Raw genomic sequence first — 18,097 nt, 5'->3', positions numbered from 1 at the left:
GTCTTTCACCTTGTCTTTTTTAATAATAAAAATGCTTCTAAGCCAGTATGATCTCCAGTGAGTGCCACTTGTAAGCAGCTACTAATTCAAACTGCTGACTGCTCATGCAAGTAATTCAAGCTTTTTCTAAGAGGCAGATAAACTGTAAAGGTGAGTTTCTTTCTGCAGAATGTCATGCCAGCAAGTCATACATACTTCAGTTTACTTTCACTACAGTCATACTGCAGAACCCAGTTCACTTACTCTGTGATCTGCTGGTTCTTTTTGTTGTGTACTTGTTTACATGTTGCCTCTTAAATGAGATCCACAGTGTGTGTTTTCTTTAAAAAAAAAAAAAAAAGCCAAACAGTAAAAAAAACCCCAAAAACCTAAAAAACCTCCAAACAAAAAAAACCCCAAAACACACTTTCATCTGTTACAGATTTTTCAGTCTTTGCATTGTCTGCACATTGTACAATTTTTTATATTTTTTCTTACTGCTATTTGGAAGATTGTTAGAGCATATTAGAAAATTATTAGTTTACTATTTAAAATTAGTTTTGATGTATAAGTTACACAGAACATTAAATCCTTAGGATTAGTTATCCTTGTATGGCTTAATTCAGTTGGTTCCCCCAGGCCTTAGAATAACTGTAAAATGAATGTGTTTAAGAGACTACATATATTTTAAAAAACGCACTCAAACCAAAATTTATCACAATAATAGCTGGAGGGATGACAACTTAAAGCAAGTAAACTAGGTAATAATAGTTTACAAATATTTGAAGAGCTTTATACTATGATGGTAAAATCCAGACACATAATTGAAGCAAAAAAAGTGCATCAGAATATGAACAAAAAAAGAAAGATAATTTGCAATAGATATGGGAAGAAAAGAAAAAAATAAAAAAGGAAAACCAAAAACCAGTCTCTAAATATTGGTCTTAATTCTAGCTTTGGCTACATTCATTTTCACAGAAACTAGGAGAGAAAAAAATTCCTCTTCTCAAAGGTCACTATGAGAGATTTGAGATGGAAGTCATGGGAAACAGGAAACTGAGGGAATGTTTTAATATTTTCATATCAGCCTGTGAATATCAAAGTGAAAGTGTTTATAATCTGTTCAGTTATTCATGAGAAATGCAATAACTTCTTCAGTATCAAGAGTTACGAGGAATACTTTCCAGTATTTTGAAACAAGATAGCTTAACGTGTAGTCCATTCTTACTTCTGCCATATTGCCATGGGTTTAGATTTATTCCATGAGATAATTATTCAATTTACTTGTGTCTGAAGGTTGTTTTGTTTGTTGGCGTTGTTTGGTTGGTTGTTTTGTTGAAATTTTTTTGGGGGGGTGCAGGTGTATGGGTTTTGATTGGGGTTTTTTTAGTTTCTCTAAGAACAAGTACTCTGGAACAGAGCTTGATGGCTGAAAACCTATGCCTGTTCAAATCAAGGATAAAGCCTTCAATATAACAGAGTCATGATTTTCTCCAATAATTAGAGGTCTTCAGCCTTACTTATACTGACAATAAGCATATGAAAACTGGAGCTTGATTTCAGGAAGGAAGGTGGGCTCTCCTGAGTTTAGTCTCAATCTGTCAGTCTCTCCATAAAATGTCAGAACTCTTTTCCTACTCCTGTCTGAGATTTCACCTCAGCAGATGACCTGGACTACATTCTGCATTCTGCAACATATTGTATGTCTAAAAACTTTGCTAATCTATGTAGCTGTCCAGTAATGGTCAATAATCACTATTGTTATTGAATGTGCTGCTTGGAATTGAGACTTTTGTCCAGCAGAGTCTTGAAAACTTCAAGGACGGAGACTGCAGTGTCCTTGGGTAATTTGCTCCAGTGTTTCATCACCCTCCTGAAGGAACAAGATGTTTCTACATTCAAAGTTGAACCTGCCAAATTTTTGGCTATGGCAAATCATTCTTACTACTTTCGATTTCTCTTATCTGTAACATTTTCTTAATTCCTATGCTGATCAACAAAGATGAGGGAAAAACAAGAAACCTAGGTTCTGACACCTGTCCAAACCAGATTTTTATGAACTGGGGTCTCCACTTCTAAATATTTTAATATCCAGAGTCATAAACATTCTGAAATAAGTATTTTCTTTATAGTAACATTCTATTTTGTATAAAATAATTACATAATAATTCAATATGTAGAAATTATTTCTTGTTATCTGAGCCTGACAGTTTTCAGTTGAGTTCTAGCTCATCTGAATGAATAAATAACTTGAAAATAAACAAAGAAAAAATTTGTCAATACGAGATTTAGAATTCCCCTATGTTTTTTCCTTTCCTATCTTGTTTACCAGTACGTGCTGTGCAGAGTAAAGTAGTGAGAATACTTCCCTCACTTAGTTATTTCAAAAGCATTTTGAGTATGATGATTGCCCTCCATAGTGCCATGAGAAGTAAAGTAATTCTAGTGTTGAAATGTTAAGTTTATATAATCAAAGTAAAAACTTCTGGTATAACTAAATGTGACCTTTGTGCAAATAATAGAGATAACCAGAAAAAATTGAGAGTTCTGAATAAATAAGTGAAGATATTTTCACTCTTGAATATTTCTATCTAATTCTTTGTTGCCCAGTGGTAGTTAAGATATAGCAGTGTTTTCCTAATTTCTCTACCAATATGAACCTAACATGCCTTCCTCTGGCTTGGTAAGAAAGGAAAATTTCCAGGGCAAATAATACTTAAAAGAAGGAAAGCTCTCCTCTTCATTTTAATAACTGTTATACCATATTACACCTTTTAATTAAACTCAGGGAAAGTTGTTTTTAATTTCCTGTAATAATATGGGAGGCTAAACTCTTTTGTATAAAGAAGTCTCACTAAAGTATATTGCGTTGCTTCCATTTCAGTGCCTAGTTTTCAGGAGATATGAGATATAATTATTTTTGCTTGCAGTATAAATAGAATGGTAGCACAATGTCCTTGGTGCTGGTAAGAACTGACACTGCCATTGAAATATCAGATATGATCCAACAAGAGGAAGCGCTGCCCACACATGAGGGGCAAGGGAGGTTAGACGATAACTATTTAGTCAATGAACAAAACAGGGGATCCTCAGAAAAAATGTATGAGAGTTACTTCATCCCCAAGCTGTAAACAAGCTTATCCTAGCAACAGGAATGCATTAAGAATTGTATTGACATAAACACTATAATACTTGCTCTTTGTGCTTCGTAAAAGTTTGGAATGAAGTTTGTTCAGCGTGGTAAGCAGTACGTTAGTGCAGTGATGCATCTCCAGAAAAACTGTAGGAAGGAAAACATGTCTTGTCTTTGAAGTTTCTAAGAACCTCAGGCTGCCATTAACAAATAATCACACACCAAGTCAGTTGTGTAAGTCAATTGGAAAATACGTACGTTTTTGATAATCTTCTCTGCAGCAGCTTATAAAATATTTTCTCACTGCAGTCTTTTATTTCATATACAGCAGCAGAAAAGTATAGTTAAAAAATATTCAAAAGACTGCAACCCCTTAATGGAGCAAATATACACAGGGGTGTTTATTAACTATTTCACAGTCTAATACTCTTTGACATATTCCAGTCTACTTGTAGTGTATAGGTCCACCTTGTATTTTTTTTTCCCTATCTTCTTCACTATAGTTATATGACTTCTGAAATTAGGGTTTTTATGGGAAGCAATGTGTTGACCTAGTCTCTCCAGATGGTATTACTTAGGCTGTATAGCCAAACTTCTGCAATGCAAATATTTTTTCAAGGTATTTCTATTATGGCACAGGATGGCATTTTTTAAATAGTCTTTCTCAAAAATACCTTTAAGTACAGTTCTGCAATCTATTTAGTTAGATACAAGGTGACTCTACAGGGGGCTGCCCTAGGTACTCACTCTTTTGACAGCCCTTGTTACAAAGAAATCTGAAGTACCCTCCTGATGAATAATAGTGGTGGTACTTTATACCCTGGAGAGGTAACAAGAGCTCTGCTGTTTTCCTAATGATTAGAAAAACTGACTACACACAGAAGCTTATATATCACCAGAGCAAAAAGAGTTATACACTACATATTATCAATATTTACTAAAATACAGAAGCCATGTGAGCTTGATGCAAATTGTCCACGTGATCTGCACTTTAGCATAGAAAAATAATGAAAACTATCAGAGATTTTGTGTTTGCTAGAGACGCAGATTGAGCTCCTCTGACTGGAGGGAGAAAAGAGAACACTTATGTGAGAAGATTTATGTCTTATTTGTGTTAAATGCTACTGAGCCATGATTCTGCTCAGATTTGTTTCGGACATTTGGAGTTTCTGTTTACAGCTTTCAGATGAAATGCACTTTCCAATATCTAAAGTGTTTTGTGTTTTTCCCTGAAACATTAATCAGTTTGATGATCTGCAGGTATTGCTAAACACCGGTCACAGTTCTCCAACACAATAGCAGTAAATCAAATCACTGTTTCCAGAAAGATGGCATTTTACGGAATTTAATTTCCTTTATCAAAGGACACTTTCTACTAACAAAACATTACCATTTAAGTGATTAAAGAACAGCTGTATAGAAGAATTTTATCTGTTACTGACTAGTAACAACTATCAAATAGATGTGTAGGTGCAGGTCTGGGGATCTAACAGTAGCTAAGGGGGCTGCATGTAATTTATTTACTTAAAAGACAATACCTTTGCTGTCTGGCATCACTTTTCCATTAAGTAATCTTTAAAGTACATGAAAACAAGTTAAACAGTAATTTAATACAAGCAATACACAAACCAGAAGGTGAAACAGCTTTTCAGCTGTATATTAGATCAACAAAAGAAGGTATTAGGTAAAATTGGTCTGTTAGGTCAGAATAATTAAGTTCTAAGATCTATCAGGGTGCAATTACTTTGTACAAAGAACAGAATCATAGTACTTGGAGAAGTCTAGTACATGTGACACATAGGTTTTGTTCTTTCTGCTATGAAAAGCAATCTTAAATGCACCTAATTTTGTTAGGAAATGGAGAAAAGAACAAATTTATTTTAGATAAATAACCTGTATTCTTTTAGTTTTTCTACAGTGAAGGTAAAAGCTTTTCAATTAATGAATCAAGCATATATTTAAAATTGAAGTGATAAATCAGTGTCATATAACTTTAAAGCTTCTCATTAGCATGATGGCATTCATACTTCTATTGACATAATTTCTATCAAAATAATTATTTTGAATATTTTTACAAAATAAAAAACTGTATACTTTTGCTTTGGATAAAATTAGTTCTGACAGCAATATGCTTAATTTCTGCCTTCTCAATATGAGGAACTTGAACAGAAAAACTTGTGCAGCCATGTAGAGATCAGTCAGCCAATGCAAAATTGACTCTCCTCAGATTATTGATGATAATTTTTTAAATTGTTCTTAAAGGTCCTCAGGCAAATTGGAAAACCAAGGAGTCTCCCTCTTTATTGGTAGATCCATGTTGGGCATTGAAAAACCTTTTTTCTTGCAACTTAAACTTGTTACTTGTTAAGCTATCTGCTGTAAATATGGAAAACATCTCTGCTGTTGCTTTTGTCCTAGTTAAATGTTATCATTCTCTTCCCTCGCTGTTCTTCCTTAACCTTTTTGTTTTGAGTTAAGCAATTGTAAATTCTTTTCATTTCTCTTGAAAAAAATCCGTAGGATTCTACTTTAGATAAGGTTGTTACCTGCTATTCAGGTAACATTTGAACATTCTAGGATGATGTTTATTCTTTTGGTTTGTCTTCTAAGTAACAGAGATTCCTGAGTGTGGTATCCCTGTCGGGACAGTTTCAAAAGAAGGTGTGGTAAGCACACAGACCACTTCATGACTTGCAGGTTAGGGCACTTGCACAGAGTTGGGAAATGTGGGTTGTATTTGAAGGGAAGGGAGTTGAATTTGTCTTTCACACCCTGAATGAATGCTGGAATTCATACAGAAGAAAAGTATGATTGTTTGTATCTGTTGTGAGTTAGCTAACAAGAAAGCTATAAAAGTGACAGACAAATGGAGTCACTGGAAGGATTTCTAAAGCATGATTTGCTAAAGGTAAATATTGCTTGAGCAACCTGATTGCCTTCTATGATGAAACAGCTACCTGGATGGATGAGGGGAGAGCAGTGGATATTGTCTCCCTTGACTTCAGCAAGGCCTTCAACACTGTCTCGTACAACATTGTCGTTAACAAACACAGCAAGTGTGGACTGGATGAGTGGACAGTGAGATGGATTGAGAACTGACTGAATAGCAGATCCCAGAGTTGTTATCAGTGACACAGGATCTAGTTGCAGGCCTGTCACTAGTGGTGTTGCCCAAGGTTCAATACTGGGCCCAGTATTGTTTCAACTTAGTGGCTTGATCAGAAGGCACTTTAGTGCTTCATCCAAGTTTGCTGATGACACAAAGCTGGAAGGAGTGGCTGATACCTCAGAGGGCTGTGCAGCCCTTCAGAAGGACCTCAACAGGTTGGAGAGATGGGCAGAGAAGATCTGTCTGAAATTCAACAAAGGCAAGTGCAGGGTCCTGCACCTGGGGAAGGATAACCCCATGCACCAGTACAGGCTAGGGGCTGACCTGCTAAAGCAGCTCTGTGGAGAAGGACCTGTTCATGAGCCAGCGGTGGACCTTGTGGCCAAGAACTCCAATGGTATCCTGGGGGATATTAGAAAGGGCGCTGCCAGTAGGTCAAAGCAGTTGTTCCTGCCCCTCTACTCAGCCCTGGTGAGGCCACATCTGGAGTGTTGTGTCCAGTTCTGAGCTCCTCAGGACAAGAGAGTCATGGAGATCCTGGAGAAGGTCCAGTGGAGGGCAACAAAGACGAGTAAGAGACAAGAGCAGCTCTCTTGTGAGGAGAGACTGCAGGAGCTGGGCCTGTTCAGCTTCCAGAAGAGATGGCTGAGAAGGGACATCATGGATGAATAGAAGTATCTGAAGGAAGCGTGCCAAGAGAACGGAGCCAGACTCTTCTTAGTGATACCAAGCAATAGGACACAAGGCAACGGGGAGAAACTGATGCACAGAAAGTTCCACCCGAACATGAGGAAGAACTTCTTTACTGTGCAGCTGACCGTGCACTGGAACAGGTTGCCCAGAGAGGTTGTGGAGTCTCTCTCACTGGAGATATTCAAGAACCGTCTGAACACAATCCTGTGCAATGTGCCCCAGGATGACCCAGCTTGAGCAAGGAGGTTGGACCAGATAACCTACTGCGGTGCCTTCCAACCTTATCCATTCTGTGATTTAAGAAAAGGAACATTTATTTTTGGACCACTTTCTTATTTTGAAAATACTAGGCATCAAAATTCTAAACCTTGCATTCAGTTGAACACCCATGAATATGTACAGAAGCAAATCTAGAGGTGTGTAGGGAATTTTATTTTTATTTATTCTGTTGATTCCTTTAGATGTTTCACAAGTTTAGATATTAGCTAAGTCTTGGGAGAGGTGCTTTTAATTTGGTCCCTATTTTTAGCTTGCTAGCTGTGCATTGGTGTTATACCTAGACATAAATTTTGCTTTGTTCTGCTTTTTATGTGTAAATGAGATAAGGGAAGTGCTGAATGATTTAATAATGGATGATATGCTCACTTAGTCCAGTAATGGGGTCATATGACCATTCTTCTTACAGCTCTACCAAAGTGGTTGCTTGATTACTAGTGCACTTCACCCTTTGTCATATTCACTGCCATAACCTTGCCAGATATATCTATTTCATCCAAAGTATCAATTTGCTCTCATATTTGTTGTCTACAATTTCAAGTGACCACACATACTCTCCAAGGTTTTTTTGCTCATACATCTTAATAATAATCACTCTAAATATCACTGCTCTTTGTTGGAGAGCTTGCAGGCAGCTATTTTTTATGTTATTGGGTTAGCATATCACAGAGCTTCTTCATTAGGTCTGTGCTGCCACTCTACAGGGGAAATTAGAGATAGCCAGTGGGGTGGATGTGTATCTGCTTTTTATGCAGCTTATCATTTAGGATTAAGAAACTCTTAATTTTTTTTTTTTAGGAAAGGGTTGGCATGATTGACTTTTCACTGAGTTTCTGCTTCTCTGATTAAATGGTTAGAAGTGCTACTAGACCCAGACATGCTATTTTGCCGCACCTCTATAGACTAAATAGGTAATTTTTTCATACTTACCTTTTGCAATTCTCCTTTTTTACTTATATAAAATGTATATACATACATATATATACATACATTTTCCCTGTAAAACATACTGCAGTTTTCAGCCTGTCAAAGCTGTAGCATATAGGAAATATTTGAGACTGGGTCACTGTATGAGTATACATGTACTTAGTCCCTGTGTCTTAACCTAATCATCCAAGAGCTTGTGACAGCAGCATAGCGTGGCTTCCTTGTCTGCAGCAGCATTCTCTGAAAGGGAAGATTCCCTGGTGAATTCATTATTACACATAAGTCCCACCCCCATGAAACTGCTGTAGACACGTAACAGGATTACTGCTCAAGAGTTTACTAGAATGCAAGTAAAATTGGTCCAGTCAGTCAGCAGCAAGCATCTTTGACTAAGGTAGGAGAATGCTTTCTTTTATGCACCTCATGAAAAAATAAGGAATATATTCTGTTTATTTGCTGTAAATAAAATTCCTTTAGATATTACAGCATCAGCTCAATTTATATGAAAAAAAAAGTTTTTTTTTTTAAGTCCTCTAAATCTGACTCTGTAAAAATACCTTGTCAGGGTTAGTGCATTTCAATTCAACCAAGCAGCAGATGTGAAGATTGCCTTACTGTTTGGAGAGGAAATATAGTTCAAATATATTTTAATACAACTAGGGAGAGCTTTTGTACTTAAGAAATTAAATTACAAATGATTTTGAGAGTTAGTATTTAGGATTCTTTTGTTGCTTAACATCATTTCCTGGTTTCTTGTAGCTTCACAGCAGCAAGGAAATAGCAATTTTAGTTTCAAAATATTAATTGTTGCATATTATATCTTGAAAAAGGATACATATTTTGTCTCCAAATCAGTGTTTTGATAATGGTAGTTCTCAATAGTTACAGAAAGGCTTTGGTATGAATCCTCTAACTTCATTAGCTAATGAACGTGTCAAATGTATTCATGTAATTCTAGGGAAAGAAATTAGCTGGATCTAATAACCTAATGGCATAGAAGTGCTCTCAAAATGTAGAGCTGCCCGATCGACATGGTGACAAATTAAATGATCTGTGGCCTTGAAGGTTAGGAGTTAATTGAATGAAGAGACAGTATTGACAATATTTTTTTTTTTTTTAACAGCTGCTCATATATTCCTAATGGAAAGCTTGGTTTTATTCTTCCTTAAAGTAATTGCACATTTACTCTTAATTGAAATTCCCTGGTTTTACCCAGCAAGATGCTTTTAGGCAGGGCAAAGATCTTCAGCTTTTATATTTTGGAGATTTAACTTGTCAATGTGATGTATAGAGCACCTACTTGTAACTATAAGTGACTAAAAATCATTTTAACCTGCACTGAAAATTTTCCTATACTCTCAGATTTTAAAAGCTTGTGTGAGTGCTTGGAAATACCTCAATTTATGAAATACATTCTGTGTTTTAGATACTATTTGTTCTCCAAATTACTGTATGAGAAAATATAACACACTTTAGTTTTGTTGAAGTAGATTTTTAGTTTTCTGCATAGCCAGCTACATACAGCATAACTTACTTAATTGACATCTAGATCAAGAACATTATTTAATGAGATCTAGACCCTTACTAGCGTCCTAGTCCAAATCCTAGTAAGTTTCCTTACTAGGATTCAGTCATCACAAATGTAATGACAATTAATATTTAAGTGATTATCCAGGTCTCAAAAAAGAAAAATTAGGAAAGCCAACTGCTTTTCCTGCACTTCCTACAACTCTTCCATCTTTGAGGAACACAGTGATCAGAATTAACTTTGTTTTTCTGGCTGCTAACTCTGCACACCCACTTGTAGTCAGTGAAAGCCCACATCTGTCAGTTGGTTCTGCCTCTGAGAACCCAATCTAGTTGAAGATGTCCATGCTCATTGCAGGGGACTTGGACTGGACAATTTTTGGATGTCGTTTCCAAACTATTCTATGATTCTATGTCTTCTCATTGCTCATCCAACTGCAGCTATCCTGAGTGTCTCGATTTTAAGACCATCTAATATTGGGAAAAAGAAGGAAATGAAGTTTCAGAAAAAATGCAGTTCAGCTGCAGAAGCTAAATGGAGTAATTAACTCATGTTTAAATCAAGACACAGTGAAGTATAAAATTAAAACAGCACGAGATAAGAAGGAGCTGCCCACTGCCAATGATCCATCTACCTGTCTATGTTGTGACAAGCTGGATAGGAGTTTGGCACAAGGTAACAGCATCACCTTGTCTTTTTCCTTGGGGTGGTTGATGAACTGAAGACATAGATGATGTCATGAAAGGTATGAAGATGTGTCCAAACCCTGGGATACAATTTTAATATGGAGATATCAGAATGACTCTTTAAAGTTAGAAACGGAGGGGGTGTCTCACTGAGAACGATGCACCACAAAAATTACAGGCACACGACAGCTTGGCAACCCTAGTTTCACCCTTCAGACCTAGGACCTCTTCTGGATTGACCTAAACACGTATGTTTTGGGGGTGAACAAATTTTAGACTAACAATTTCATTCTACTATTGCAGGGTCTGGCTCCTACCTCCCAAGCTCTTGAGCAGGGACTTACTAAGTTTCAGCTGCTTGGTTTCAGGGAGGTACTGTGCAATACGAACAGTGTTCTGTACTGGTACCTGGTACTAACAGAGCTGTCCTGAGCAAGTAGTTGTTTTGTTTCTTGGTTTATATAGAATTTAGACATATTCAACACTAATAAGACTGCCTGCTAGTCTTATTCTATAATCATGCTTATAATTCATGTTTTTAGTTAGTAAACTACAAAGAGAAGAAACTCCTATGTCGTTGCGTAACCCTCACTCTGACCTAAGTACAATCTCACTGTATAGTGAGAAGATAAGTTCCATACCTTAGAAACTTAGGATGTATGCAAAATACAAACATATTGTGTAGGGAGAGAGGGAGGGAGAAATCATTTCACCCTTCCGTGCCTGGCAAGGAAAAAACTTTGTTACTACTTCTGTTTACTCCAGAGTGAACTGTTATTCTGCCCCTACTACACAAGTTTTATAACAGGATAAGAGTAACTTTGTCAAAAGTGACTTCATGATATAATTGCCTCCTGCAATCCATTCTATTGCATTTTTAACTGTAAGTAGTAATAATAAAAAACCAGAGGGCACTACAGAGTGCAGTTTGGAGGGGAAAATGGGCAGAGGGGTTTCTCTGTGTGTGTGTATTTGTTTGTTTGGGGGCTTTGTTTGGTTTTTTTTTAATGTGTATTTTTGTTTTGTCTTTAAATGCATAGTCCAGGAAAAATGTTGTCAGATGAAAAGAGAAGAATTAATATCAGAAATGTCGACACACTGTTGGTAATATTATCTTCCTAAGCACCTCAACCACTTTTTTTATCAGAGAAGCAGCTTTGAGGTCTTAAAATTTCTTGTTGCTGGGTTTCTTGAATAAGTCCATGCTGACTGGGATAAAACTGCCTCACAAGCAAGGCTTAGAGCATGATGGAGTGATATTTTTTTCTTCCACTTCTGTCTCTACTGAGGTCTGGTAAAAAGAAGGAAAAATATTTACAGGAATAGAGATTTTACTGATAATATTGTGCAGAGCCTTGAGGACGAGCAGTCGTCATAGAGTATACTGACAATATCTCCTTAATAAGTCCCCTATATCTGCTCATACCAAACTGACTAGTAGCTGGTAGCTAATAAGGCTGTTAACTTACTGGGTCTGATAAGTGCACCTCAGAATGATAGGGGGACTTCTCATGGTGATACTTGGTCCTATAAATGCTTATCGCAGACAAACAGAAAAAAAACCCCTTTGTTTTGCTGCATATTCTGAGTTCAGTATTTATTTACAAAATTACTATATGATCCTTTCACAGGAGTGAATTGTACAGAAATTAAGATGCATAGTACAAACAAACCTTTTTGGAGTATCTCCTTGCTCCACCTTGTTGTTTTCCCTCTTATTTCTGTCCTTCACTTGATTTATCTTTAACATTTGCAATTGCATTATTTTCTCCCTAGAGACAAAATTACTTGGTAATGCAGTGATTGGTCTGGAAATCTCCATCCATTCAGTAGCTTATGCCCAAGTAGATTTGCACAAGCTACATCTACTCTTACTTGTCTCATTCTGGGGTATTTTTTCCCATGCCTAGTTGTCTCCTAAGAATTTGAAAGAGGCAACCATTGAAATGCAATAGCTGTTCGTACAATGGAAAGCAACCCATAACCCGAAAAGACTAGTAGCTATGTAGAAGAGCATGGGATAGTAGTATAGCATATAGCTAAAAAATATTTTGGGGAACCCTCTTTTGAAGCAGAAATTTGTAGTAAAATAGAAATGAGATGATCCTATGGTTGAATACTGAACACAAAGCCATAACAGGGAAGGAGGCAGCAGCAGAAAAAAACCAAATGGCACTTGACCAAATTTCCTCCTTCAGTAACTACTGTCTATACAGAAGGCACCTTCCTCCACTCTACTATCTTTCTTCTGCCATAAGCTAACTTCATAGTGATCGGTTTGAAGTCATGATAATGAAGTATTTGTGTTTTAAGTAAATTTCTGGTATGATAAAACCATTGATATAGTACAAATACACACATATGTATCAAGAGTGTGTATGTGGTGCTTGAGGTCTAACAATTACAACCAAAGAAACTTGTTCTTGGCTTGGCATGGAAATATTTAGTATTCTATTATGTATGGATGTGTATAACCCAAAACCAAATGAATGGACAAGTTTACAAGATTTCAGTCTTATTTTCTGAATAATAATAATAATCTGTAAACTAATGAGATACTTGCATCCCAAGGTTTACCTATGGTTGTGTATTATACAGATGCATAAATTAGTGTGTCAGATGTAGAACAAATGGTATGCCACTTGAAGTACAAGTACAGATACAAACATATTTAGATTTCTAGGGTTTTATCGCAATGTAAACGTGAGCCAAGCAAAGCATGAAGCTCTAAATTCAGATATGAAATTAATTTCTGTTATATATATGAAAATATAAAGATATCTTTGAAATGCAATACTTTTCATGCACCAATTCAGTAAAATGTGGCTTTGAAAAGATATCTTGGCGATATATCAAATCTGAATTGATGCATAAGAAGCAATGAGGTACATATTAATTATCTATGTAATAATTCATTTAATGTACTTGTACTTTTACCATTTTATTTACTTAACTTATCCCTTCCCTGTAGTAAAGTCCTGTCAAAAGACTTCTAACAGTTTTAGCAATCAGTTTTACAGAAGTGGTCTGGATAATTTATTTAGGTGTTAATGCTATTTAGACTCAACTAATGCTGTTGAAAGTTCTACAGCTTTATTTGATTTTATATTCACTTAATTGAGCACTCTGTTGAATCAGCAAAAGTCACACAAGTGTAGTTATGTATCTTTCTAGAAACTTGTATAACGTAGGGTAATATTTTTTCAGACAGCTCTCTGATACTCCGAGTCTGTGCCTTGACTTTTTACCAGTAAAGTACCAAGGGTATCTTGCCTGGCCAGAAGGGACAAAAGTAATTTTCTGGAGAGTTTCAGAGACCTCTTGGCATCCAAAAGAGTAGGAGAAGCCTAGGTGTAGGTAACTGAATCTAGAACTCCTTTATCCAGAGATTTTCTGTAAATTAACACACTTGCCAGCACAGCTGCTTTGTTCATAACTTTAGTCTGAGATGGCTTTACGCCTCAACCTGACTTTCCTATTTTAATTTGAGCTTTTAAAAGGGAAGCCTACACAAGTACCAGTAATGGAAACATGGTATACACACGCTCCATTTCCTCTGTAATAGCTGTTGACAACAGAACAGACTTGAATGCTATAGAGAATATAGCTATGTATAAGATAAGAGTTGGTGGTCTGAAGTTATTCAATATGATGCTATAATTTTCTGGATTTCACGTTGGATTTCAGTTGTCAGTCATGTTATTTGAGTTCTATCAAATATACAATTAATAAATTCTGTCTCTGATAGAACTGTAGCACAGTGTGAGCATTTCCTTATGTTGATATGCCATTACTCATATTTTCCCTCAAAGTTTTCTGCTGACTCACCTTGGTTCTGGATTTTGAGCAGGCTGAGTAGGTGAGCCTTTGGACAGGTTGCAGCCAAAAGTGAAGAAGGTATTTCCCACCTTTAATTAGGAAATGCTCTGGGTAGACCGTTAGCTCTTGCCGCTTCTGTTTTCCCCCCTCTCTCTCTCACTTGCTGTGTGGAATTTGACTGCTCTACCCAGGCTACCACTCATAGACCGGAGGTACACACAAACTGTGATAGGTATTTGTAAATTACCGCTGAACAGCACTGATCTTCACTTCTGCAGTTCATTGGACCGAGTAAGGCATATGGCTATCAACTTTTTAAAAAATAAATTCCTGAAAACCAAAAAATACATAAGTCATAAGCTGATTCCATGCTTTGTGAGTAGGAGAGTAGCTATATTATTCTTAAACTAGGTCATCTAGAGCATGTGCAGACATTGATCAAGATACTGTATGGCAAAATACTTGGGCAGAACTTCTATAGTTGTTTTCTTCAGCTATCTTATTCTAATAGTCTGAGTGGTCTTTGTCAAGGATGGGAGAAGGATTGTGAAAAGAGTAAGAAGACCTATTTTAATTCTTGAAATAAATGAGGAAGAAAAAATAATATACCATTAAGGTACTAGTTGTATCTCTTTTTTTGTATTGTGGTTTTTGTTGTTGTTCTTGTTTGTTTATTTGTTTTCTTTTTTTCTTGATGTCAAGACACAGGTCTGTTACTTTGACACAAAAGAGAAGCATTTTCCTCCTTTCTTATCCCAGGAGTCATCAAGTAAATCTCTGTCAGGTCATTCTAATGTTTGCAGAAAAGCAGTCCCTGTAAGAAGAATCCAATTAGCCTACTTATGTCACTTAGTACTCTGTGCTTTAGTGTTGTCTGACTATAGATTAGTTTCTGTGCTCTAATTCCTGCCATTAATATTCACCCACCATAAGCTTGTTTTGCTATGCATTATTTATCAAGTGTAAAAAGTGTTATAGCAAGTTTTAACTAGGTAACAGGCAAAAACTGTTGTCCAAAAAGTGTTTTTAACCTAAATAGTTCACACACGGAAGAAGAAATGTGAAAAATGCTATTTAAAATGAGGCAAGTTTGCAGACACTAGGGACATCTGCTTGCTTGCTTTTTATTTCCTGTCTGTATAGCCTGACGTTTCTGTAAATGTTAAGAATTAAACTAAATTTCTAGACTCTTGATTGGGAAAGTTGGAAAAAAAATCTCTAAGTATGTGAAAGAGAATCTTTCCTGCCAGAAGGTTACTCAAGCTACAAACTGTAAAAGGGGGCCTTACTTCTACAGTCCCTTGGGCAGAAGGGGCTTTTATAGATGCTTCTATAGGAAATACTGTTCACTGGGTAGAAAACGGGGTGGATCACCAGGCCCATGGAGTGGTGATGAATGGAGTTACATCCAGCTGCCAGTTGGTCACAAGTGATGTTCCCCAGGGCTCAGTGTTGGTGCCAGTCTTGTTTAATATCTTTGTCAACAATCTGGATGAGGCGATTGAGTGCACTCTTGGTCAGTTTGCAGATGACACCAAGTTGGATGGGAGTGTCACTCTGCTGGAGGGCAGGAAGGCTCTCCAGAGGGATCTGGACAGACTTCATCGATGGCCTGAAGCCAGTGGTAAGAGGTTCAGCAAGGCCAAGAGCTGGTCCTGAACTTGGGTCACAACAACCCCATGCAGCACTACATACTGAGGGAAGAGTGGCTGGAAAGCTGCCCAGTGGAAAAGAACCTGGGGGTGCTGGTTGACAGTCAGCTGAACATGAGCCAGCAGTGTGCCCAGGTGGCCAAGAAGGCCTATTATGTCAGAAATAGTGTGGGCAGCAGGACCAGGGCAGTGATTATTACCCTAGCAGTGGTGAGGCCACAACTATGCCGTGTTCTGGGCCTCTCACTTCAAGAAAAACACTGAGGTGCTAGAGTGAGTCCAGAGAAGAGTAATAGAGCTGTTGAGGGTTCTGGAACACAGGTCCAGTGAGGAGCAGCTGAGGCAATTAGAGTCATCTACTCTGGAGAAAAGGAGGCTGAGGGGTGACCTTATCTCTCTGTACAGTTATCTGAAAGGAGGTTGTAGCGAGGTCACATTCACTCTCTTCTCCCAGGTAACAAGCAATAGGACAAGAGGAAATGGCCTCAAGGTCTGCCAGAAGAGGTTTAGATTGCTTATTGGGAGAAATTTCTTTACAGAGAGGGCTGTCAAGCATTGGAACAGGCTGCCCAAAGAAGTGGTGAAGTCACCATCCCTGAATATATTTCAAAGCCATGTAGATGTGGCACTTAGGGACATGATTTAGTGGTGGACTTGGCAGTGCTGGGCTGAGGGTTGGACTCGATCTTAAGTGTTTTTTTCCAACCTAAACGATTCTGTGATGCTCTAACCCATGAACGTAAATCACTAAAATAAATCTGTTAGTTACTCAGTGCTATTATTTGCTAAAAACATTCATAGTTTTGGTAATATACATTAAATTATTTTCATAACAAAAAGAAATTTGAAACCTTTGATTTTTAAGAAGGATATTTGGATTGGGTAAAGGAACAGAGGTATGTAACACACTTTGAGGGAATACAAGCTTTTACAAGGGAATTGATTGAGGCCTTCTCCCTGGAGAGAATCCCTGAAAACTGTGTTGAGAGTGTTTTGGTGCATGTTTAATCTGAGACCTCAGTAAAACAACCATGAAAAGAAGGAAACAAGCATGGGATTTATGCTCCTATGAATTTGATGCAACTCTGCTGTGGAAAGGGGAACAGCTGCCTTCTGTGAACACAGTGGAAGGCTGGACACAGTCTTTTAAGGGACAGTTTAAGATAAATACATTACTGTCTTCATGAATGTGGTTTAAAAGTTACTTTTTGAGTATTCAAATAAAAGCGAGCATGATTACTGTTGGAGTTGTTGCATCAGGTATCCACAACATATCAAGATAAGTGCAAGCAAACTGCGTGAATGTGTGAAAGCAGTTATTTAGAAGAATAATTTGACTAAATATTTATTCATATTTAGATGAGCGATATGGCTGTACATATGAATATATGGGCAAGTAGAGATACAAAAATATGTAACCTGCAGGTATTAATTATCTAGAGAAAGGAATATTTAAACATTTGGGAAAGACATTCATTCAGGAAGAGCTGCCAAATATGCGTTTATGGTATATCTGGTGATTGTATAGTTATCTTTCTTGTAAAATAGTCTAATAATTAGAGCAGTAAAGTAAAAAATTGGATATTTGTGTTATGTTCCATTCTTTGTATCATCTCAGGCAGAAGAATATTAAATATTTACGACAGTTATAGATTTTAATACCCCTCAGTACTTACATTTTTTCATAAGTTACATGGCTGGTCATTCCATTGATCAAGGACACTACTGAAGATTTAACCTCAACCCATATAACCTAAAAGTTCAAATTTCCATCACAAAGGAAGGAGTCTGAGCTGAAGGTACTATGGGAAGATGGACCCACAGTAGCTCTCCTTTTAATATATTTGTTTTGACTCGAAAAAAATCGTAATTCAAAATATCTGACATTTGGGATTTGAGGAAAAATATGCAATCTGGAGAAAGTGAATAAAGTTTTCTGTCATTAGTTAAACTCTAAACGCATATAGGAATATCTTGGAGCTGATGTAATGCATGAGTTGAGGGAAATTATAAATTGCTGCAGGATATCATCATAGACTTACCCACACTTGTGGTTTAGAAATACATCTAATGTTGACTTTGTAAAGCCCATTGGTTTTTATGAGTCACTTGTAAGGCACTTCATATTCATACGACAGTGAATTTGATTTTTATTGATTTCTCTCTCTTCTTTAGCAAATAAGTTATTTATTATGGATTATATGGTATGTAACCCCAAAACATCACTTTGAAATTATAAAATTAGAAAGGTTGAATTTCTATGTATTTGATAGTCAAATACCCTCCAAATGAAGC

The 18,097-nt window shown here is 36.8% G+C and overlaps 1 protein-coding gene across 1 annotated transcript in view; it reads left to right on the top strand.

The window, feature by feature from the left end:
- The first annotated feature begins 8,494 nt into the window (after positions 1 to 8,494).
- Positions 8,495 to 18,097, top strand: part of DLC1 (DLC1 Rho GTPase activating protein) — a 264,648-nt gene continuing 255,045 nt past the window's right edge. The window contains exon 1 of the mRNA XM_027676455.1: positions 8,495 to 8,511. The gene's annotated coding sequence lies outside the window, so the exon portion shown is untranslated. The remainder of the gene's footprint in view (positions 8,512 to 18,097) is intronic.

Source organism: Neopelma chrysocephalum, unplaced genomic scaffold (assembly GCF_003984885.1).
Source record: "Neopelma chrysocephalum unplaced genomic scaffold, ASM398488v2 Primary Assembly neopelma1_42, whole genome shotgun sequence".
NCBI classification, from domain to species: domain Eukaryota; kingdom Metazoa; phylum Chordata; class Aves; order Passeriformes; family Pipridae; genus Neopelma; species Neopelma chrysocephalum.
This window is presented reverse-complemented; position numbering and strand designations above follow the sequence as displayed.